Source organism: Cherax quadricarinatus, chromosome 42 (genome assembly GCF_038502225.1).
Source record: "Cherax quadricarinatus isolate ZL_2023a chromosome 42, ASM3850222v1, whole genome shotgun sequence".
NCBI classification, from domain to species: Eukaryota; Metazoa; Arthropoda; class Malacostraca; order Decapoda; family Parastacidae; genus Cherax; species Cherax quadricarinatus.
In genome coordinates, this window is record NC_091333.1 from 27,755,457 (window position 1) to 27,779,746 (window position 24,290).

General features: G+C 42.4%; 1 protein-coding gene across 1 annotated transcript in view; it reads right to left on the minus strand.

Annotated features, from left to right (window-relative positions):
• Window positions 1-20,506, minus strand: part of Slu7 (Pre-mRNA-splicing factor Slu7) — a 28,061-nt gene extending 7,555 nt beyond the window's left edge. Inside the window, exon 1 of the mRNA XM_053786231.2 lies at window positions 20,370-20,506. The gene's annotated coding sequence lies outside the window, so the exon portion shown is untranslated. The remainder of the gene's footprint in view (window positions 1-20,369) is intronic.
• Between the last annotated feature and the right edge of the window lie 3,784 nt (window positions 20,507-24,290).

The following is a 24,290-nucleotide window of genomic DNA, read 5'->3' on the forward strand; positions in this document are numbered from 1 at the left end:
CTCTTTGTCTCTTTTCATCTCTCTCTCTCTCTCTCTCTCTCTCTCTCCCCCCGTCTCTTTGTCTCTTTTCATCTCTCTCTCTCTCTCTCTCTCCCCCCGTCTCTTTGTCTCTTTTCATCTCTCTCTCTCTCTCTCTCTCTCTCTCTCTCTCCCAGTCTCTTTGTCTCTTTTCATCTCTCTCTCTCTCTCTCTCTCCCCGTCTCTTTGTCTCTTTTCATCTCTCTCTCTCTCTCTCTCCCCGTCTCTTTGTCTCTTTTCATCTCTCTCTCTCTCTCCCCGTCTCTTTGTCTCTTTTCATCTCTCTCTCTCTCTCCCCGTCTCTTTGTCTCTTTTCATCTCTCTCTCTCTCTCTCTCTCCCCGTCTCTTTGTCTATTTTCATATCTCTCTCTCTCCCCATCTCTTTGTCTCTTTTCATCTCTCTCTCTCTCTCTCTCCCCATCTCTTTGTCTCTTTTCATCTCTCTCTCTCTCTTTCCTTTACTAAAAAAAAAAAAAAAAAAAAAAAAAAAAAAAAAAAAAAAATGGTTGGGACTCGTAGGAATCAGGGATCAGATGACAATGGTATTGGTAGGGAGGAATGGATGGAGGAGCAGGGGAGAAGGATGGAGCAAGAATGGGAGAGAAAATTAGGAGAGCTTTCTGAAAAAAATGGAGAAAGTGCTCTCTGCGAAATGGAAAAAGAGGTTGGAGAAGGAGACGAAGAAATGGGAGGCACAAGTCGAAACTGCAGTAGACAGGGTAAGGGTCCTAGAGTTTGAGGTAAACAGGCTGAAGCAAGTCTCAGGGGCAATGACCAGAGAAGACACAGCATATGAAGCTGAGAGGATGAACAGGAAGGAAGGAGATATGAATTATGCTAAGGTCATATCAGCCTGCAAAGAAGGGTCAGGGAGTAAAAGGAAAGAGCAGCTGGGTGCAGATAGAGAGGGAGATAAGTCGAATGGTGAGGCACAACCACGCTACCAAGAGCCACTGGAAAAATCAAGGGAGAAAATGACCATATACAGACAGGAACCAGAGTCACAGAGGGAGAGGCAATGGGAGGAGGAAAGGGCAAAATCAGTGTTTATCCATGGGCTTCGGGAGAGAGAGGAAAAGACACACAGTGAAAGATGGCAGGAAGAAAGAAAGGAGATTGGGAAAATCATCACGGAAATAGGGGGAGAAGACATGGACGAGATTGTAAATTTTCAGAGAATAGGCGGGTACATGAAGGGGAGAAACCGACTGATCAAGCTGATTTTCAGGACAGAAACAGTGAGGAACAGGATCCTCCAAGAGAAATCAAGGTTGAAAAACTCGGAAGAGTACAAGAAGGTGTTCCTAGACAGAGACAGAACACAAACAGAGAGACAGCAGCTGAGGGAGAGGACAAAAAAGCAAAAGGAGATAGGAAAGGAAACAAGGATGGAACCAGCAGAGGTCAGTCAGAGCAGAACAGAGAAGCAAGGGCAAGCACACACACAACTATCCTCAGAACCCCACAACCTATCACACCATCCCAACACAAACTACAATGCATACCCACAGCTTCCACCCAACCCCCAATCATAGAATCCCACAGTATGCTACCAAGTCTCCCACCCCCACAGGCCCCCCAAACCACAGTATTGGAAAGGAAACTGAAGGTATGGTACACAAACGCTGATGGAATAACAAACAAGTGGGAGGAGTGGCACGAAAGAGTCAAAGAGACATCACCGGATATCATAGCGCTCACAGAAACCAAGCTTACAGGTATGATAACAGATGCCATCTTTCCAACGGGATACCAGATCCTGAGGAAAGACAGAAGGAACAGGGGGGGGGTGGAGGAGTGGCACTGCTGATCAAACACTGATGGAATTTTGACGAGCTGGAGAGAGGAAACAGCGGAGAAGAAAGTGATTACATAGCGGGAACGCTTCACTCTGGAGGTCCCAAGGTGGTAATTGCAGTGATGTATAACCCACCACAGAACAACAGGAGACCAGGGCATGAGTATGACCAGAACAATAGAGCGATGGTTGACACACTGGCTGCAGTGGCCAGAAGAGCTCATGCATGCAGGGCAAAGGTCCTGATCATGGGCGACTTTAACCACAAGGAGATCGACTGGGAGAACTTGGAGCCACATGGGGGCCAAGATACATGGAGGGCTAAGATGATGGAGGTGGTACTGGAAAACTTCATGTACCAACATGTAAGGGACACTACAAAAGAGAGAGGAGAGGATGAGCCAGCAAGACTGGACTTAGTATTCACCTTGAGCAGTGCAGATATTGAGGACATCACATATGAAAGACCCCTTAGGGCAAGCGATCATGTGGTTTTGAGCTTCGAATACACAGTAGAGCTACAAGTTCAATTCAATTCAATTCAAAGTTTATTCTCTATAAGGATTACAATGCTGAGTTTACAGAATTTGGTTATTGTGTGGTTTACATGTAGTAAAATAATAATTACAGAGTGTACCACTAGAACACCTAGCATGGCTAGGCATTTCGGGCAGACTTAAATTAAATCTTAAGTTTAAAATATTACAAAATTATGAGGTAAGTTGGTATTATGGCTAAGTGACTAAATACTAGTTTGTGAGTTTAGCAATGTGAATGCTTTTGTTTTGGCACTATACATAGTTTCAGTATTGGAGTATCACAGGCCAACTTATGACTAGTTAAGATTCATTATTTTGAGATTGAGATTGATATTTCTGTTTATGGTCAAATGGGTGAGTGAGTGTAAGTGTTAACCACCAGGTGGTATTCGTGTAATTAGTTGACAGGGTGTATCAGGGAGATAAGATGTTTTCTGATGGTAGTTTTGAAGGTGATGAATGTGTCTGTAGTTTTAGAATTTTCAGGTAGGGTGTTCCAGATTTTAGGGCCTTTGACATACATTGAATTTTTGTAAAAGTTTAGTCGGACACGGGGAATGTCATAGAGATGTTTGTGTCTGGTGTTGTGCCTGTGGGTTCTGTCGCAACTATCAAGAAAGCATTTTAGGTCAAGGTTAATATTGGAATTTAAGGTCCTGTAGATGTAGATTGCACAGTAGTAAGTGTGGATGTACTGAACAGGGAGTAAGTTTAGATCTATGAAGAGTGGGGGGGTGTGTTGCCAGGGATGGGATTTAGTGATTATTCTTACTGCGGCTTTTTGTTGGATTATTGGCTTTAGGTGTGTTGCTGCAGTTGAACCCCAAGCACAGATAGCATAGGTGAGGTATGGATATATAAGTGAATGGTATAGTGTGAGAAGGGCAGTTTGCGGCACGTAGTATCGTATCTTGGAGAGGATCCCAACCGTTTTGGATACTTTTTTGGTTATGTGTTGGATATGGGTGCTGAAGTTCAGGTTGTTGTCGAGGTATAGGCCTAGGAATTTGCCCTCATTATGCCTGGCAATTAGAGTGTTGTCGATCTTAATGTTAATTTGCGCATCTCCTGCTCTGCTACCAAACATAATGTAGTAGGTTTTGTCAGTGTTACGCGTAAGTTTATTGGCTGTCATCCAAGTCGATATTTTGATCAGCTCCTCATTAACAATGGTGTTGAGGGTGGCAAGATTAGGGTGAGAGATGACATAAGTCGTGTTGTCAGCAAAGAGAATGGGGTTCAGGTGTTGAGATATGTTTGGAAGATCATTGATGTATATGAGGAAGAGCAGGGGACCAAGGACACTTCCCTGCGGAACTCCAGTATCAAGTGGCTGTGTTGTTGATGCTGTGTCTTTAATGGTGACATACTGATACCTATTAGTAAGGTAAGATTTGAAATATGCAAGCGCATGGCCTCTTATACCATAATGGTCAAGTTTGTGGAGTAGGATGCCGTGGTCTACTGTGTCAAAAGCTTTTCTTAGTCAATAAAAATTCCTAGTGGATATTCCTTATTTTCCAATACTGTGTAAAGCAGATCTAGCATTTTTATGATTGCATCGTTAGTGCTTTTATTTTTCCTGAATCCAAATTGGCAGGGATTGAGTATGTTTTGTGCCGTTATAAATGAATATAGTCTCCTGTGCACGAGTTTCTCAAAGATTTTGGATAGCAATGCTAAGTTTGATATTGGCCTATAGTTGTTTAAATCTGTAGGGTCACCACCTTTATGTATTGGTGTAACCCTTGCCGTCTTGAGTAGTTTCGGGAAAGTGCTAGTTTCTAGTGACTTGTTAAAAAGTAATGAGATAGCATGCGAGAGGACATGGGCCGCTCTCTTGTACAATAATGGTGGGACATGAGACAGATTCCCTGAGTTATTTTTAAGTGACTTTATAATCTCGGTGACTTCCATGGGCTCAGTTGGAGCAAGATAGAAGGAATTTGGGAAATTCCCATCTAGGTAGTCCCCGGCATGGGCATTGGTACGTGGGATTTTATTGGCGAGATTAGAACCTATGGTTGAGAAGAAGTCGTTTATCTTGTTAGCTGTGTCAGTGGGATGCAGTGGTGTTTCATTAGGTTTAGTTAGGGCAATATTCTTGTTTTTTTTCAGTTTGTGGGTCCCTAGAATCTGAGAGTGTTTTTCAGGTCTTTTTTATATCTCCTCTTGTGTCAGTGAATCTACTGGAGTAGTATAGTTGTTTGGCTTTCTTTATTACTTTGGTGAGGACTGATGAATAGTGTTTAAGAATATCTTTGTGTATTAAGCCCTGTCTATATTGCTTTTCATATTGGTGTTTCTTATCAATGGATTTCAGAATGGTGCTGGTTAGCCATGGGCAACCAAGCCGTTTGTTTGTGATCTGTTTCGTTTTTATAGGACAATGTTTGTTGTATAGTCTAAGTAATTTAAGAAAAATGTCTGTCCAGTCATCAATACCATTGGCCTTGGAGAATTCTGTAGGCCAGTCAACAGTCTCTAGGTCAGCTGTGAACTTCCTTATTGAGGCCTCATCATGGAGTCTAAATGAAACTTTGTTGTATTCAAGTGGTGGTTTACTAATGTTTGTCAAGAGGAAGGTAGGGTAGTGGTCTGTAGTGCTATCTGTGATTATCCCTGATTTAAGGGGGGCTAGTATACTGGTCCATATGTGGTCTATTATGGTTGCACTTGTTTCAGTGAGCCTGGTTGGTTTAGTTATTGTTGGTATGAGAAGTGTGTTGTTTATATTGTTGATGAAATCAGTTACAGGCTGATCATCTAGTAGGCCAAGGTTGATGTTGAAGTCTCCAGCTAAGAGAAGGTGGTGCTTATTCATTTGTCTGTTTGTTATTAGAGCTGGAGGGGGAAGCAGGAAGGCCAGGACAAATGAAACCAAACTACAGGAAAGGGGACTACACGGGAATGAGGAACTTCCTGAAAGAGGTTCAGTGGGACAGAGAACTGGCAGGGAAGCCAGTTAATGAGATGATGGAATATGTAGCAACAATGTGCAAGGAGGCTGAAGAGAGGTTTGTACCCAAGGGAAACAGGAATAATGAAAAAGCCAGGATGAACCCATGGTTCACCCAAAGGTGCAAGGAGACAAAAACCAAGTGTGCTAGGGAATGGAAGAAATATAGAAGGCAAAGGACCCAGGAGAGTAAGGAGAGCAGTCGTAGAGCCAGAAACGAATATGCACAGATAAGAAGGGAGGCCCAACGACAATATGAAAACGACATAGCAGCGGAAGCCAAATTTGAACCGAAGCTGTTATACAGCCACATCAGAAGGAAAACAAGTCAAGGACCAGGTAATCAGGCTAAGGAAGGAAGGAGGAGAGACAACAAGAAATGACCGTGAAGTATGCGAGGAACTCAACAAGAGATTCAAAGAAGTGTTCACAGAGGAGACAGAAGGGGCTCCAGAGGGACGGAGAGGTGTGGCACGTCACCAGGTGCTGGACACAGTACACACAACCGAGGAAGAAGTGAAGAAGCTTCTGAGTGAGCTATATACCTCAAAGGCAATGGGGCCAGATAACATCTCTCCATGGGTCCTGAGAGAGGGAGCAGAGGGGCTATGTGTACCACTAACAACAATATTCAATACATCTATCGAAACAGGGAGATTGCCTGAGGCATGGAAGACAGCAAATGTAGTCCCAATCTTTAAAAAAGGAGACAGACATGAAGCACTAAACTACAGACCAGTGTCACTGACATGTATAGTATGCAAAGTCATGGATAAGATTGTCAGTGGTGGAACACCTAGAAAGGAATGATCTCATCAACAGCACCCAACATGGTTTCAGGGATGGGAAATCCTGTGTCACAAACCTACTGGAGTTCTATGACAAGGTGACAGCAGTAAGACAAGAGAGAGAGGGGTGGGTGGATTGCATTTTCTTGGACTGCAAGAAGGCGTTTGACACAGTACCACACAAGAGATTAGTGCAAAAACTGGAGGACCAAGCAGGGATAACAGGGAAGGCACTACAATGGATCAGGGAATATTTGTCAGGAAGACAGCAGCGAGTAATGGTACGCGGCGAGGTGTCAGAGTGGGCACCTGTGACCAGCGGGGTCCCACAGGGGTCAGTCCTAGGACCAGTGCTGTTTCTGGTATTTGTGAACGACATGACAGAAGGAATAAACTCTAAGGTGTCACTGTTTGCAGATGACGTGAAGTTGATGATAAGAATTCATTCGATCGAAGACCAGGCAGAACTACAAAGGGATCTGGACAGGCTGCAGACCTGGTCCAGCAATTGGCTCCTGGAGTTCAATCCCACCAAGTGCAAAGTCATGAAGATTGGGGAAGGGCAAAGAAGACTGCAGACGGAGTACAGTCTAGGGGGCCAGAAACTACAAACCTCACTCAAGGAAAAAGATCTTGGGGTGAGTATAACACCAGGCACATCTGAAGTGCACATCAACCAAATAACTGCTGCAGCATATGGGCGCCTGGCAAACCTCAGAACAGCATTCCGACATCTTAATAAGGAGTCGTTCAGGACCCTATACACCGTGTACATTAGGCCCATATTGGAGTATGCGGCACCAGTTTGGAACCCACACCTAGCCAAGCATGTAAAGAAACTAAAGAAAGTGCAAAGGTTTGCCACAAGACTAGTCCCAGAGCTAAGAGGTATGTCCTACGAGGAGAGGTTAAGGGAAATCAACCTGACGACACTGGAGGACAGGAGAGATGAGGGGGACATGATAACGACTTACAAAATACTGAGAGGAATTGACAAGGTGGACAAAGACAGGATGTTCCATAGACTGGACACAGCAACAAGGGGACACAGTTGGAAGCTGAAGACACAGATGAATCACAGGGATGTTAGGAAGTATTTCTTCAGCCACAGAGCAGGCTGGAAGTGGAATAGTTTGGGAAGAGATGTAGTGGAGGCAGGATCCATACATAGCTTTAAGCAGAGGTACGATAAAGCTCATGGTTCAGGGAGAGTGACCTAGTGGCAACCAGTGAAGAGGCAGGGCCAGGAGCTTGGACTCAACCCCTGCAACCTCAACTAGGTGAGTACAACTAGGCAAGTACACACTCACTCTTCCACTTAAGTGATTATTTTAAAAATCCTTGCTTTTAATAACCTATCCTAAGTAGTATAGGTTAGGTTTAATTGGGTTGAAGTAGACTGTTATTAACCCGTAAACAGTCCAAAGGTATATATACGTTTTTTCAACATTTGAAAGTATGTAAAAAAAAGTAGATCTTCTTTTTGTTTTTCTACATTTGAAAATGTGTAAAAAAAACTTTGATCTACTTTTTTTTGTTATATTTGAAAATATGTAAAAAAAACTTAGATCTACTTTTGTAGCACTACATGTGAATGTAGATCAAAATCAAGCTTCTCTCCTATTTGTTTAAATCCTGACCATCTTTATTACACAATCCACTTAGCGAAATTTTTTTTACATAATTATATTCTTCTTTACCTATTATTATTATTATTATTATTAAGTGCTCAACTTATTTAGCCTATTATCATCTAAACACAGTGCCCCGTGGCCTGGTGGCTAAAGCTCTCACTTCACAGGGCGAGTTTCCGGGTTCGATTCCCAAAGAGGGTAGAAACATTTCATTCCAAGTAATGACCCTCGTACTGTAGTCTTTTTAGTATGATAACATGAAACAGATCATTGTTGATGTTATGAATGAAAAGAAGTTGGATGTCCTGGCCCTAAGCGAAACAAAGCTGAAGGGGGTAGGGGAGTTTCGGTGGGGGGAAATAAATGGGATTAAATCTGGAGTATCTGAGAGAGTTAGAGCTAAGGAAGGGGTAGCAGTAATGTTAAAGGATCAGTTATGGAAGGAGAAAAGAATATGAATGTGTAAATTCAAGGATTATGTGGATTAAAGTAAAGGTTGTATGCGAAAAGTGGGTCATAATAAGCGTGTATGCACCTGGAGAAGAGAGGAATGTAGAGGAGAGAGAGAGATTTTGGGAGATGTTAAGTGAATGTATAGGAGCCTTTGAACCAAGTGAGAGAGTAATTGTGGTAGAGGACTTGAATGCTAAAGTAGGAGAAACTTTTAGAGAGGGTGTGGTAGGTAAGTTTGGGGTGCCAGGTGTAAATGATAATGGGAGCCCTTTGATTGAACTTTGTATAGAAAGGGGTTTAGTTATAGGTAATACATATTTTAAGAAAATGAGGATAAATAAGTATACAAGATATGATGTAGGGCAAAATGACAGTAGTTTGTTGGATTATGTATTGGTAGATAAAAGACTGTTGAGTAGACTTCAGGATGTACATGTTTATAGAGGGGCCACAGATATATCAGATCACTTTCCAGTTGTAGCTACACTGAAAGTAAAAGGTAGATGGGATACAAGGAGAATAGAAGCATCAGGGAAGAGAGAGGTGAAGGTTTATAAACTAAAAGAGGAGGCAGTTAGGGTAAGATATAAACAGCTATTGGAGGACAGATGGGCTAATGAGAGCATAGGCAATGGGGCCGAAGAGGTATGGGGTAGGTTTAACCCTTAAACTGTCCAAATAAATCTATGTTCACATGCGTAGTGCTCCAAAAGCAGATCTACGTTTTTTATAAAATATTTTCAAATATAACAAAAAAAAAAAGTAATCAAAGTTTTTACACGTTTTCAAATGTAAAAAAAAAAAAGAAGCTCTACGTTTTTTACAGTAGGGCCCTGCTTAGAAGGCGGGTTAGGTTCCAGGCTGTCGCTGGAAAGCAGACATCGCCGGAAGGCAGAACACCATTTTTTTCCATTTATAAATGCATATAAATACCAGACAACAAGTTTACACTAAATTTTATTAAGTTAGTAATAGAACTAGGCATTAAAAACACACAAAGTAAAATACATTGACTGTAAATTCATTACTTATCTTAAAGTATTTGTAATCTTAATGTAGGGAGAGAGGTGAGTAGTACTTATTTGTAGGAAGTCAGGTGCAGGTAGCCCAGGTGTAGGTGGCCCTGGCTCCCCGTCTCATGCTTAACCCTTTGACTGTTTCAGGCCCCTCTCTGAAACTGTCATTCTATGTCACTCAATTTTTGAAAAAAAAAAAAAAAAAATATTTTTTCTTATGAAATGATAGAGAATCTTTTCCCGATGGTAATGACACCAAAAGTTCGAAATTTGGTCGAAAACTCATGGAATTATGCTCCCACGAAGTTAGCAGTCTCGGCGACATATGCGTATCGGCGATTTCGCCGACTTTGAGCCCTATTTTCAGCCAATTCCATTGTTCCAGTTGACCAAACTCATAGCTATTTCTTTAGAACTCCATTTTATCTATCAGCTGAGTACAAGAAACCTCCCATTTACTAATTTGGACTACCCAATATGGTGGTCAGAAATTGGCAATTTGGCCAATTTCACACAAACTATAAAAGATGCCAATTTCAAAATAGGGTCCAGAATAAACAAGGTAGACATTCGTGGCACTAAAATAACATATGCTCTGTTCATTAGTCACATCTCTAGGCCCCTCTTATATTATTATTGCTTTCTATTTTGATTTTTTATTCATACAAAAAATACAAAATTTACTGTTATGCAGACTACTGCATTATTGTAAAAATGGTATAAATAATATCAGTGCACTAGTGAAAGAATATAAGACTCCCCAGTTGACGTGTATTGGACGCGTGGTGTGATTTATTTACTCCTGAACATTGGTAAAAATCGAACATTTCCGCTACTTTGAGCTCAGTTTCAAGGTCGTTTTCATTGTCAAAGTAATGAAAATCATCTCTATTTCTGTAATATGTTTTCCATTTTATCACCTAAGACAATGAAAACGCGAATACAACGATAAATACTATACGAAAATACACCTCAAAGTCGGCGTTTTATTCCAAAAAAACTATCAGAGTTTTTTTTTCTCATAATGCAATGTGTGCTGCAGGATTTTTTTTATGTGGTGCACACTGACCACACAGACCCATTCTCTCACATGTGGGCCTACCAGCTTTCTCCCGCTTGATTTGAAGGTGCTAGAATTATTGAGTATATATACGTCAGAAACATTGGCTCGTAAGACGTATTTATACGTCGAAAACAGTCAAAGGGTTAATATACGATATTTAAAACATCCCAGAGAGGTAAAATACACATACAGTACACTCATTATTTACCTTAAAATATGTGTAGTCTTAATATAGGAAGAGAGGTGAGTAGTATTTATTTGTAGGAAGTCAGTGTAGGTGGCCGGTAGGTGTAGCCCGCCTGGGCTACACCTACCGGCTACCTACACTGTGGCCCAGAGCCATATTATTAACATCGACATGCCTTGTTCACTGAATTTAATAATTTCTAACAACTACCTTTAGATGCCATCATAAATGAAGGTAGAAGTAATGAATAATTCATGCCGAAAATTGTAAACAAAAGTGGAGTGAGGGAGTGGCTGGGCCAAACGCAGATTCATACACGTTTTCTCTGATGGCTGAACAGAGAAAACATAATGTTGTCCCTCCACCCGGCTACCACATAGGTCCACAAGTATTATTATCAAAGCATACATAAAATATGCAATAAATGCCAGACAACAAGTTTACACTAACTTGTATTAAGTTAGCAATAGAAATAGGCATTAAAAACACAATAAAAGGTAAGATACACACAGAGTACACTTATTACTTACCTTAAAATATTAATATTAATGTGTGAGAGGTGAGTGGCAGGGTGTTTATTGAATAAAATCAGAATGGCACACCATCATCCTCTAACTTGGCACTTAAAGCAAGAGGCTTACGACTTCTCTTTTTATTACAGCTAACCTTAGACGCCATCGTCAATGAGAGCCAACTAGTTAACGAAAGAGTAAACGAGAGAGAGAACGAGATACAGAGTTGAGACAATGTAAGAACACAAACTGAATAGGTAGTGGACGATCACTTGGTCAGGCGAAATAAATGCGTATTAATATGTGTCTACTTTTAGTTCATTCACGTCCATTTGTAAGAGCTTGTAAAACATTTACCTCAATATGTTTTTATTATAATAATAATTACCTCACAATACAAATATGTACTCTTACATTGTGTACAAGTTAGTTCAGAATAAACAAACAGCAACACACCATTTTTAGAGTGAATGAAGATAATAATAATGATAATAATAATGATAATAATAATAATAATAATAATAATAATAATAATAATAATAATAATATTATTATTATTATTATTATTATTATTATTATTATTAATTATAAAAAGCACTAAACCCACAAGGGTCGTGAATTATTATATATAGAGTACAGGCATACGAAAAGAATATTTTTCTACAGTTATCCCCCAGTTTGACTAGAGAAAACGTAATTCTTCCCACATTACCTACACAGCTGCTTTGTAAACAAATCTCATATTTACATCAATTTTTATTCTGTGAGTGTATGTATCATGTTTATATGCTATGTAATGGAAAATATCATTGATGGATTAATGAAAATGCCTATATTGATGTAAAATAAGACATTTAGTGTGCCCAAGTGATTATTATTACGTAGTATTGGCGTCATGAGTAGAGAGAGACTTAGCGATTTTAATGTGTACCTGCACACCAGCACAGTGTGTAAGTATATTTAGGTACAGGTACACATAAGTATAATTATCAGAGTACAGTGGACCCTCGAGTTTCGGCAGCCTCGACTTTCGTGAAATTCGACCTTCGGCGAGTTTTTTTTGGAAAAATTTGGCCTCGTGTTTCGGCAACCGTCCGGTACCCCTCCTCTTGTTACTGCGCACACAAAGCCAGTCTACCATGCCATTCACGCTCAGTGTGCCACTGTTTACCAACACGTGACCATCACCCCACGGGTTCATACATAATAATCCATTGTTTTTTGTGATTACAACTGCTAAATAAGTCACTATGAGCCCAAGGAAAGCTAGTGCAAGCCCTTTGGTAAAGAAAGTGAGGAACACGATCGAATTCAAGAAGGAAATCATTGAAAAATATGAGAGTGGAGTGCGTGTTACAGAGCTTGCCAGGATGTATAGCAAGCCCCATTCAACCATCACTTCGATCGTGGCGAAAGGAAAGGAAATAAACTGTGCTGTTGTTGCAAAAGGGGTGGATATGCTGACAAAAAGGAGATCACAAATCCTTGAAGAAGTGGAGAGGTTATTGTTGGTGTGGATTACCGAAAAACAGTTAGCAGGAGATAGTGTTACGCAGTCGATAATATGTGAAAAGGCAAGGCAGTTGCATGACGATCTCGTAAAGAACATGCCTGCAACAAGTGGTGATGCTTGTGATTTCAAGGCCAGCAAAGGTTGGTTTGAGAGATTTAAGAAGCGTAGTGGCATTCACAGTGTAATAAGGCATGGTGAGACTGCCAGTTCTGACAAAAAAGCAGCTGAGAAGTTTGTACAGGAGTTTAAGGAGTGCGTAGACACTGGAGAATTCAAACCCCAGCAAGTGTTTGTGACGAAACAGGCCTCTTCTGGAAGAAAATGCCAAAAAGGACCTACATCACGCAGGAGGAAGCGGCACTCCCAGGACACAAGCCTATGAAAGACAGGCTTACTCTAATGTTTTGTAGTTTACCTGGAGTTTACCTGGAGAGAGTTCCGGGGGTCAACGCCCCCGCGGCCCAGTCTGTGACCAGGCCTCCTGGTGGATCAGAGCCTGATCAACCAGGCTGTTGCTGCTGGCTGCACGCAAACCAACGTACGAGCCACAGCCCGGCTGATCAGGAACTGACTTTAGGTGCTTGTCCAGTGCCAGCTTGAAGACTGCCAGGGGTCTGTTGGTAATCCCCCTTATGTGTGCTGGGAGGCAGTTGCTAGTGGGGATTTTAAAGTGAAGCCTTTACTGGTCTATCACTCTGAAAATCCCAGAGTGTTTAAGAAATACAGTGTCGCCAAGAGTAACTTGTGTGTGATGTGGAAGGCTAACAGTAAGGCATGGGTCACAAGGGGAATTTTCCTAGACTGGTTTAATGAAGTGTTTGGCCCCAGTGTGAAGAAATACCTCCTGGAAAATAAATTGCCACTCAAGTGCCTCCTGGTAATGGACAATGCTCCTGCTCATCCTCCAGACTTGGAAGAGGAAATAGTGGAGGAGTTTAGTTTCATCACGGTGAAGTTCTTGCCTCCTAATACCACTCCTCTCCTCCAGCCCATGGTCATTTCAAACTTCAAAAAACTCTACACCAAAGCAGTGTTTCAGAAGTGCTTTGAAGTGACCTCAGACACTGAACTGACCCTAAGAGAGTTCTGGAAAGATCACTTTAATATCCTCCATTGCATAAACCTTATAGGTAAGTCTTGGGAGGGAGTGACTTCCAGGACTTTGAACTCTTCTTGGAGAAATTTGTGGCCAGACTGTGTACAAGAGAGGGATTTTGAAGGGTTTGTGGCTGACCCTAAGGAACCTATGCCAGTTGTGGAAACTATTGTGGCATTGGGGATATCCCTGGGGTTGGAGGTGAGTGGTGAGGATGTGGAAGAGTTGGTGGAGGACCACAGGGAAGAGCTAACCACTGAAGAGCTGCAAGAGCTTCATCTGCAACAGCAACAGATCACAGCTCAGGAAACAGCTGCAGAGGAGGAGGAAGAGATTTGGAGGAAGGTGCCTTCTTCAAAGAGTAAGGACATTTGTGGAAAGTGGACTGAAGCGCAAACATTTATGGATGAACTTCACCCTAACAAAGCTGTTGCAGGCCATATTGGCAACATGTACAATGACAGTGTTGTGTCCCACTTCAGGGAAATCTTAAAGAAACGCCAGAAACAGAGCTCTCCGGACAGATATTTTGTGCGACAGGGGTCCAGTGACTCTCAAGCTGGTCCCAGTGGCATTAAAAGAAGGAAGGAAGTAACCCCAGATATGGACTTCATACCTGAAGTCCTAATGGAAGGAGATTCTCCTTCCAAAAAATAGTGTACACCTTCCTCCTATCCCCTTCTCCTGTCTTCCATCCACACAAAAGTCTTCAGTAAAGGTAAGTGTAATGTTATTATAATTTATTTTAAATGCATGTACTGTACTTGATTTCTGATTGTTTTCATTATGTAAATCTTTATTTAATTTGAAAAAAAATATTTTATTTTAATATTTTTGGGTGTCTGGAACGGATTAATTTTATTTCCATTATTTCTTATGGGGAAAATGGTTTCGAGTTTCGTGAATTTAGACCTTCGGCGGGCTCTCTGGAACGGATTAATCATGAAACCCAGGGGTCCACTGTACATATAAAATACGCAGTAACTTTAAAACACTTGAAATTTTGGAAAGTTTCCTGACATAATAGATGTGGTCACGGAAAATGTAAACAAACCGGGTGGGGGGCACTGTATTTGAAAGACCGCTTGCCATATAGCAAATTTTGGTCATAATTTGACATCGCCGTATTAGCGGAACATTGTAAGGCGAAACGCCGTAAAGCGAGGCCTTACTGTACTTTCAAATGTTTAAAAAACGTAGATCTACGTTTGGACAGTTTAAGGGTTAAAAATGTAGTGTTAGAGTGTTCAGCAGAAGTTTGTGGTTACAGGAAAGTGGGTGCTGGAGGGAAGAGGAGTGATTGGTGGAATGATGATGTAAAGAGAGTAGTAAGGGAGAAAAAAGTTAGCATATGAGAAGTTTTTACAAAGTAGGAGTGATGCAAGGAGGGAAGAGTATATGGAGAAGAAGAGAGAGGTTAAGAGAGTGGTGAAGCAATGTAAAAAGAGAGAAATGAGAGAGTGGGTGAGATGTTATCAACAAATTTTGTTGAAAATAATGAAAAGTTTTGGAGTGAGATTAACAAGTTAAAGAAGCCTAGAGAACAAATGGACTTGTCAGTTAAAAATAGGAGAGGAGAGTTATTAAATGGAGAGTTAGAGGTATTGGGAAGATGGAGGGAATATTTTGAGGAATTGTTAAATGTTGATGAAGATAGGGAAGCTGTGATTTCATGAATAGGGCAAGGAGGAATAACATCTTGTAGGAGTGAGGAAGAGCCAGTTGTGAGTGTGGGGGAAGTTCGTGAGGCAGTAGGTAAAATGAAAAGGGGTAAGGCAGCTGGGATTGATGGGATAAAGATAGAAATGTTAAAAGCAGGTGGGGATATAGTTTTGGAGTGGTTGGTGCTATTATTTAATAAATGTATGAAAGAGGGTAAGGTACGTAGGGATTGGCAGAGCATGCACGGTTCCTTTGTGTAAAGGCAAAGGGGACAAAAGAGAGTGCAAAAATTATAGGGGGATAAGTCTGTTGAGTATACCTGGTAAAGTGTACGGTAGAGTTATTATTGAAAGAATTAAGAGTAAGACGGAGAATAGGATAGCAGATGAACAAGGAGGCTTTAGGAAAGGTAGGGGGTGTGTGGACCAGGTGTTTACAGTGAAACATATAAGTGAACAGTATTTAGATAAGGCTAAAGAGGTTTTTGTGGCATTTATGGATTTGGAAAAGGCGTATGACAGGGTGGATAGGGGGGCAATGTGGCAGATGTTGCAGGTGTATGGTATAGGAGGTAGGTTACTGAAAGCAGTGAAGAGTTTTTATGAGGGTAGTGAGGCTCGAGTTAGAGTATGTAGGAAAGAGTGAGATTATTTCCCAGTAAAAGTAGGCCTTAGACAAGGATGTGTGATGTCACCATGGTTATTTAATATATTTATAGATGGGGTTGTAAGAGAAGTAAATGCGAGGGTCTTAGCAAGAGGCAATCAAAGGGCTCCCATTATCATTTACACCTGGCACCCCAAACTTACCTACCACACCCTCTCTAAAAGTTTCTCCTACTTTAGCATTCAAGTCCCCTACCACAATTACTCTCTCACTTGGTTCAAAGGCTCCTATACATTCACTTAACATCTCCCAAAATCTCTCTCTCTCCTCTGCATTCCTCTCTTCTCCAGGTGCATACACGCTTATTATGACCCACTTCTCGCATCCAACCTTTACTTTAATCCACATAATTCTTGAATTTACACATTCATATTCTCTTTTCTCCTTCCATAACTGATCATTTAACATTACTGCTACCCCTTCCTTTGCTCTAACTCTCTCAGATACTCCAGATTTAATCCCATTTATTTCCCCCCACTGAAACTCTCCTACCCCCTTCAGCTTTGTTTCGCTTAGGGCCAGGACATCCAACTTCTTTTCATTCAAGAGGCGTGAAGTTAAAAGATAAAGAATAACACATAAAGTGGGAGTTGTCACAGTTGCTCTTTGCTGATGACACTGTGCTCTTGGGAGATTCTGAAAAGAAGTTGCAGAGGTTGGTGGATGAATTTGGTAGGGTATGTAAAAGAAGAAAATTAAAAGTGAATACAGCAAAGAGTAAGGTTATGAGGATAACAAAAAAGATTAGGTTACGAAAGATTGGATATCAGATTGGAGGGAGAGAGTATGGAGGAGGTGAATGTATTCAGATATTTGGAAGTGGACGTGTCAGCGGATGGGTCTATGAAAGATGAGGTGAATCACAGAACTGATGAGGGGAAAAGGGTGAGCGGTGCACTTAGGAGTCTGTGGAGACAAAGAACTTTGTCCTTGGAAGCAAAGAGGGGAATGTATGAGAGCATAGTTTTACCAACACTCTTATATGGGTGTGAAGCATGGATGATGAATGTTGCAGCGAGGAGAATACTGGAGGCAGTGGAGATGTCATGTCTGAGGGCAATGTGTGCTGTGAATATAATGCAGAGAATTTGTAGTTTGGAAGTTAGGAGGAGGTGCAGGATTGCCAAAACTGTTGTACATAGGGCTGAAGAAGGGTTGTTGAGGTGGTTCGGACATGTAGAGAAAATGGAGCGAAACAGAATGACTTCAGGAGTGTATCAGTCTGTAGCAGAAGGAAGGCAGGGTAGGGGTCGGCCTAGCAAAGGTTGGAGGCAGGATGTAAAGGAGGTTTTGTGTGCGAGGGGCTTGGACTTCCAGCGGGCATGTGTGAGCGTGTTTGATAGGAGTGAATGGAGACAAGTGGTTTTTAATACTTGACGTGCTGTTGGAGTGTGAGCAAAGTTACATTTATGAAGGGATTCAGGGAAACCCGGCAGGCCGGACTTGAGTCCTGGAGATGGGAAATACAGTGCCTGCACTCTGAAGGAGGGGTGTTAATGTTGCAGTTTAAAAATTGTAGTGTAAAGCACCCTTCTGGCAAGACAGTGATGGAGTGAATGATGGTGAAAGTTTTTCTTTTTCGGGCCACCCTGCCTTGGTGGGAATTGGCCAGTGTGCTAATAAAAAAAAATAAGATGTTATCTTCATTATAGAATAATAATAAGATATTATAACATTTATATTATAATAATAAGGTAAAAGGACCCCAATGTTGATGTCCCACAGGGAAGTGTCCTTGGCCCTCTTCTCTTTCTCATTTACATAAACGACATACCAAATGCATCGCAGCTACTCACACCCACACTATTTGCAGATGACACTATATACGTCTTCTCTCACCCAAGCCCAGTCATGCTAGCCAATACTGTAAATACTGAATTACAGAAAATATCTACCTGGATGATGATTAACAAACTTACTCTCAATATTGACAAAACCTACTTCATACAGTTTGGAAACAGAACCATCGATGTCCCTCTTAACATAATGATAAACGGATCACCTATCACAAAGCTCACAGAGGGAAAATTCTTAGGAATCCACCTTGATAATAGACTCAAATTTCAAACACATGCAAAACAAATTTCCAAGAAAATCTCCAATACGGTACTATGTTCCACAGTCAGCCCTCCTGGCCCTATATCACTCACTTATTTACTCCTATCTCACCTATGGAATTTGTGCATGGGGCTCAACAACAATAAACCATCTCAGACCATTAATTACCCAACAAAAGGCTGCAGTCAGAATGATAACAAATTCCTACTACAGGCAGCGTACTCCACTAATATTCAAAACTCTAAACCTACTCACCGTACAAAACATCCATACTTATTATTGTACCTACTACATAAATAGAACACTTAACTCGGATATAAACCCTCCTCTCAAGCTTCTCCTTACCAACCTCAACAGAACACAAGACCATAACACAAGGGACAGATCACTCTTTGATGTTCTTGGTGTCCATCTCACACTATGTAAAAATACAATGCACATAAAAGGCCCAAAAATTTGGAATTCATTACCTGTGAATATAAAAGAATCACTGCCTGTTTATAAGTTCAAGACTCTTCTTAAAAACCACTTACTCACGCACAACTAAATAAATACTGAATAACTGTATCTCATAAATATATAACCTATAACCCTATCAAACTACGTTTTTGGCAATTACATTACCTAATAGAATACTCCATTCAAGTGAATGCTCAGTAACTCCTCAAATGACCACATGACCTGTTTCTGCACTACAAATCATTGATTTTATTCGATTTGATTGGATTATAAATTGTACTACAAATTTGTACAACATTAATGCTTCTTATTTGAAATACACATTTGTACTTCATGTTGTGTTAGTGGACTGGTGTGGGTCGCATCCTGGGTGTTAGTGGACTAGTGTGGGTAGCATCCTGGGTGTTAGTGGACTGGTGTGGGTCGCATCCTGGGTGTTAGTGAACTGGTGTGGGTCACATTCTGGGTGTTAGTGGCTAGTGTGGGTCACATCCTGGGTGTTAGTGGACTGGTGTGGGTCACATCCTGGGTGTTAGTGGACTGGTGTGGGTCACATCCTGGGTGTTAGTGGACTGGTGTGGGTTGCATCCTGGGTGTTAGTGGACTAGTGTGGGTAGCATCCTGGGTGTTAGTGGACTGGTGTGGGTCACATCCTGGGTGTTAGTGGACTGGTGTGGGTCACATCCTGGGTGTTAGTGGACTGGTGTGGGTCGCATCCTGGGTGTTAGTGGACTAGTGTGGGTAGCATCCTGGGTGTTAGTGGACTGGTGTGGGTCACATCCTGGGTGTTAGTGGACTGGTGTGGGTGACATTCTGGGTGTTAGTGGCTAGTGTGGGTCGCATCCTGGGTGTTAGTGGACTGGTGTGGGTTGCATCCTGGGTGTTAGTGGACTGGTGTGAGTCACATTCTGGGTGTTAGTGGACTGGTGTGGGTCACATCCTGGGTGTTAGTGGACTGGTGTGGGTCACATCCTGGGTGTTAGTGGACTGGTGTGGGTCACATTCTGGGTGTTAGTGGACTGGTGTGGGTCACATTCTGGGTGTTAGTGGACTGGTGTGGGTCGCATCCTGGGTGTTAGTGGACTGGTGTGGGTCGCATCCTGGGTGTTAGTGGACTGGTGTGGGTTGCATCCTGAGTGTTAGTGGACTGGTGTGGGTCACATCCTGGGTGTTAGTTGACTGGTGTGGGTCACATCCTGGGTGTTAGTTGACTGGTGTGGATCGCATCCTGGGTGTTAGTGGACTGGTGTGGGTCACATCCTGGGTGTTAGTGGACTGGTGTGGGTCGCATCCTGGGTGTTAGTGGACTGGTGTGGGTCGCATCCTGGTTGTTAGTGGACTGGTGTGGGTCACATCCTGGGTGTTAGTGGACTGGTGTGGGTCACATCCTGGGTGTTAGTGGACTGGTGTGGGTCACATCCTGGGTGTTAGTGGACTGGTGTGGGTCACATCCTGGGTGTTAGTGGACTGATGTGGGTCACATCCTGGGTGTTAGTGGACTGGTGTGGGTCACATCCTGGGTGTTAGTGGACTGGTGTGGGTCGCATCCTGGGTGTTAGTGGACTAGTGTGGGTTGCATCCTGGGTGTTAGTGGACTGGTGTGGGTCACATCCTGGGTGTTAGTCGACTGGTGTGGGTCACATCCTGGGACAAAACTGACATAATTTACCCTAAATGCTCAGCATAACAAGCAGCTTTCTATATAGTAGTATGTCATTGTTGTCAGCTAGACCTGTATACCTTGTACATTTACTTGTAGTAAATAAAGATATTATATTTTTATATATTATATTATATATATTATTATATATTAAATTATTATATAAACAATTTAACTTATACTGAGGTGACGAACTTTATATCAGTGTTGGGTCTCTGGTCATCTTATTACCAATAACTTCGAAGTAGAGTCTGTCTGTACTACACAACTCTTTACACAATACTTACTATGTATAAATGTTGAATAAATATTCATCAGTTGCTTTATTTGTCACTTTTTAATGTTACGACGACTACCCCAGCTGTTGTTGTTGTTGGGTGTCAGGGTTGTAGGAGAGAGAGGAGCCGTGGTGCCTCTACCGTCATGCAGCTCGACTCACACAGCGACCCTTAAGAGATAAGATAAGATAAGATTTCGTTCGGATTTTTAACCCCGGAGGGTTAGCCACCCAGGATAACCCAAGAAAGTCAGTGCGTCATCGAGGACTGTCTAACTTATTTCCATTGGGGTCCTTAATCTTGTCTCCCAGGATGCGACCCACACCAGTCGACTAACACCCAGGTACCTATTTGCTGCTAGGTGAAGAGGACAATAGGTGTAAGGAAACGTGTCGGAATTTCCACCCGCCGGGAATCGAACCCGGGCCCTCCGTGTGTGAAGCGGGAGCTTTAGCCACCAGACCACCGGGCCACCCTTATTAATGACGAACAAAAAAGGCACAATACCGTGACTAGAACAACTCGCACACAAGAGGGAAAAGCTTATGATAACGTTTCGGTCCGAACTGGACCATTTACAAGTCACACTAAAATACGAAGGGCCCCCAGTGGAAAGATTTAGATTTTGCCACCGAAGTGGCTAGTTTATTGTGCACCCCATATCCATCCTGTGGTCGGTAGCTCAAGAGCATATGGATACACAAAAGGCCCAAGAACTAGGCCCCAAGGGGTTAACAGAGAGGACGTTTGTGTGCTCAGTGAGGACGTTTGTGTGCTCTCCTTGGACTGAACCACGATGCCCTCCATCGAGCAACTTGATGGAACTTATTCGGTCCGAAAAGTCCCAATGAGGAAAAACACACCGTTCGATGGCCCTTATACCCAACCCGAAACACAAACATTCCCTCCCGAGTTGGCGTGGGTAGAGGGTAGGCACTACTTGATTTATAGATTTACCCTTCGGGTAAGAAGTAGGTAGTTTTACCGTTAGTACACTAATATTAGGATTATTAAAGCAACTGTAGATAATAATAATGTAGACCTAAGACCTTAACATAGGTAGTAATAGGCCGGTAATGTAGGCAAACACTAGGTTAAGTTAGCTAGGGAGAACTGGCAGCCCTAGTTTGAACAATGAGGTGCGGGTCTCGAAGACACGAGTGCGCCCGTCTTTAGACAGACACTGTGGAAATTTATTTGGTCCCTAAAGTTCCACAGGACAGATCCAGCATGGCCGTACGGGACGGCTGAGCTGGATGGCCCTTATACCCCACCCAAACAAATAGCATTCTCTCTCGTTGGCATGGATTGTTGGTGTGGAAAATTTTATAGGGTGCTTACCTGTATGTACCTCAACATTATATACATACAAGTAATCTCATTGGGAGACAACCGTATCGTTTACCGTAGTCACCCCGTGTAGACATGTGAGAAAACTTAACCACCTCTGGTCACTACAGGTGGCCCCTCGACCCTCACAATCTTGTCCACATCTATCCGAGACCAGTATAAATTGGGTAGCACCCTCAAACACGGAGCTATTAATTAATTGTGGACTATATAGATTATATTAGTTTAACTGAATGAAGGGGGGGGGGTAGGATACACGTGGATACATCCATCAAGGAAAAACATTTGTACATAATCCCACCACTTACCAGATATTCCCTGGTGGTCACTTGATGTGGTTGGATCACTCATAACCTATCCAATTAAAACATACCTAACTGGCCAGTATCAGTCTGTTATAACTAGAAGGGTTACTCAACTGTGGGTGATTGATACTCCTTATTTCCTCCATTCACCATCTCATTTCAATGTCCTGCCACACCGACACGGTTCTTATTCCAGCAGGACGAAGTACCCGTCGGTTTGTCCCGGTTTAGAAGTCGTGCTTCCATAAAGCTTCACTATCCTCGGTACGAGAATCACACATTCACTCGGAGCAGGGCGATCTATTTCACATCCCGCATTCTCTTAACTCAATGTTATTATCACTGATTACATTACCATTCACAAGACGATTTAACGTCTCATAATTATTATACACATTAGAGGTCACTCCATTAAGATCTGAGGCCGATGAGCGAGGATTAACACACGGGTATTTCCCCTGGACACACACCTTGGCCGTGCACCAGTCACACCCGGTCAAACCATTATTCACTAATTTTACCACCTTTATATGGTGGTCCCGTAAATCACGTTCTCTCACTCTTCACCAGGAACAGTTACGACACTTCCTATTATGAAATGAGGCCTATATTAATCCTTAGGCCGCCGTGAATGCCAATTTCCTAGTTCCATGCTTTCCCAGCCTCCTCACCACATTCAAAACACTCCCGCCTCCCCCATGGCCCGAGTCGACCTATACCCCCGCACATCCGCGCATGCGCAAAGGGAACTCTTGGTTCTACCCTATTGTCAAATACATTTTTGACTCATATCGACACATTAAACACCTATTAGGCGCTATAGCTTCGGAAAATCAAAAATTTTCCACAGTTGGTAAGGTTATTTAAATTTATAGATTTACTCTTCAGGGAAGGAGTAGGTAGTTTTACTGGTAGTACACTAATATTAGGATTATTGAGACAACTGTAGATAATAATAATGTAGACCTAAGACCTTAACATAAGTAGTAATAGGCCGATAATGTAGGCAAACACTAGGATAAGTTAGCTAGGGAGAACTGGCAGCCCTAGTTTGAACGAAGAGACGAGGATCTGCAAGAGGGACCAGCTCATTCTTCTTAAGATGGACACCATCAAGACAAGATGTGCCGTGATCAGCAGACGGCGCCCCCACGTGTCTTCACATCTAAGACTTGGGGAAATCTGGTAGAGGCACCTTGATGTACCGTAGATGACCTCCGTCAGGCCCATACAGTAAGACAAGACTTTCACCTTTTTTCTCGTAGATTACTGGCCAGTGTCTGGGGAGATTGTGAGTTGAGTTTACTGTGGGCTCGGTTGCAACAGGTTGAGAATGCCCAGTAAGTACCAGTGTCTCAGAGCAATCTAGAAGCTAGTGTCTGAATCTGCATAGTTATACTAGGGGATACATACCCTCTTGGATATAGGAATTTCTGAGGTGCAGGCAGGACACTAATTACGATTGAATATTTCAGGAATTAATGCTCCCGGTTGCACGTGGTTTCTGAGGGAGAGTCCAAAGGGGCTAAGGCTAGCTTAGGGAAGTGAAGATCAGGATATATGCTGCAACACCAAGTAAGTTAGTCCTTTATACGTGCATGCAGGTGAGGTTTCTTGCAATACCAATCATTTGTGAAAATCTGTCCTATAAGCCACTTGTGAGGCTGAGGTACCCACCTCAGAGCTCGGTGTCAACAGAGTTTGCCAGGGTAGGTGACTCACTTGGAGGCAGTCCACACAAATTTTCACAGACACCAACTGGACAACATGTGCCGTGTTCAGCAGACGGCGCCCCCCACTTGTCTTCACATATGAGACCTGGGGAAATCTGGTAGAGGCACCTCGATGTACCATAGATGACCTCCTCCATCAAGCCCATACAGTAAGACAAAACCTCCACTCTTTTGTAGGATTCTGGCCAGTTTCTGGGGAAAATTGTGAGTGAGTTGAACTGTGGTCCTTTGTGCAGCTGGCAGTGCATGCCCAGTATGTACCAGTGTCTCTTGTCTACTTAGAAGCTAGTGTCCGTTCCTTCATAGTTATACTAGGGGATACACACCCTCTTGGATATAGGAATTTCTGAGGTGCAGGCAGGTCACTAATATTGAGTGAATATTGCAGGAATTAAGGCTCCCAGTTGCACCTGGTTTCTGAGGGGAAGTCCAAAGGGGCTAAGCTTAGGGAGGTTGAAGATCAGGATATATGCTGCAACACCAAGTAAGTTAGTCCTTTAAACGTGCATGCAGGCGAGATTTCTTGCAACATCAATCATTTA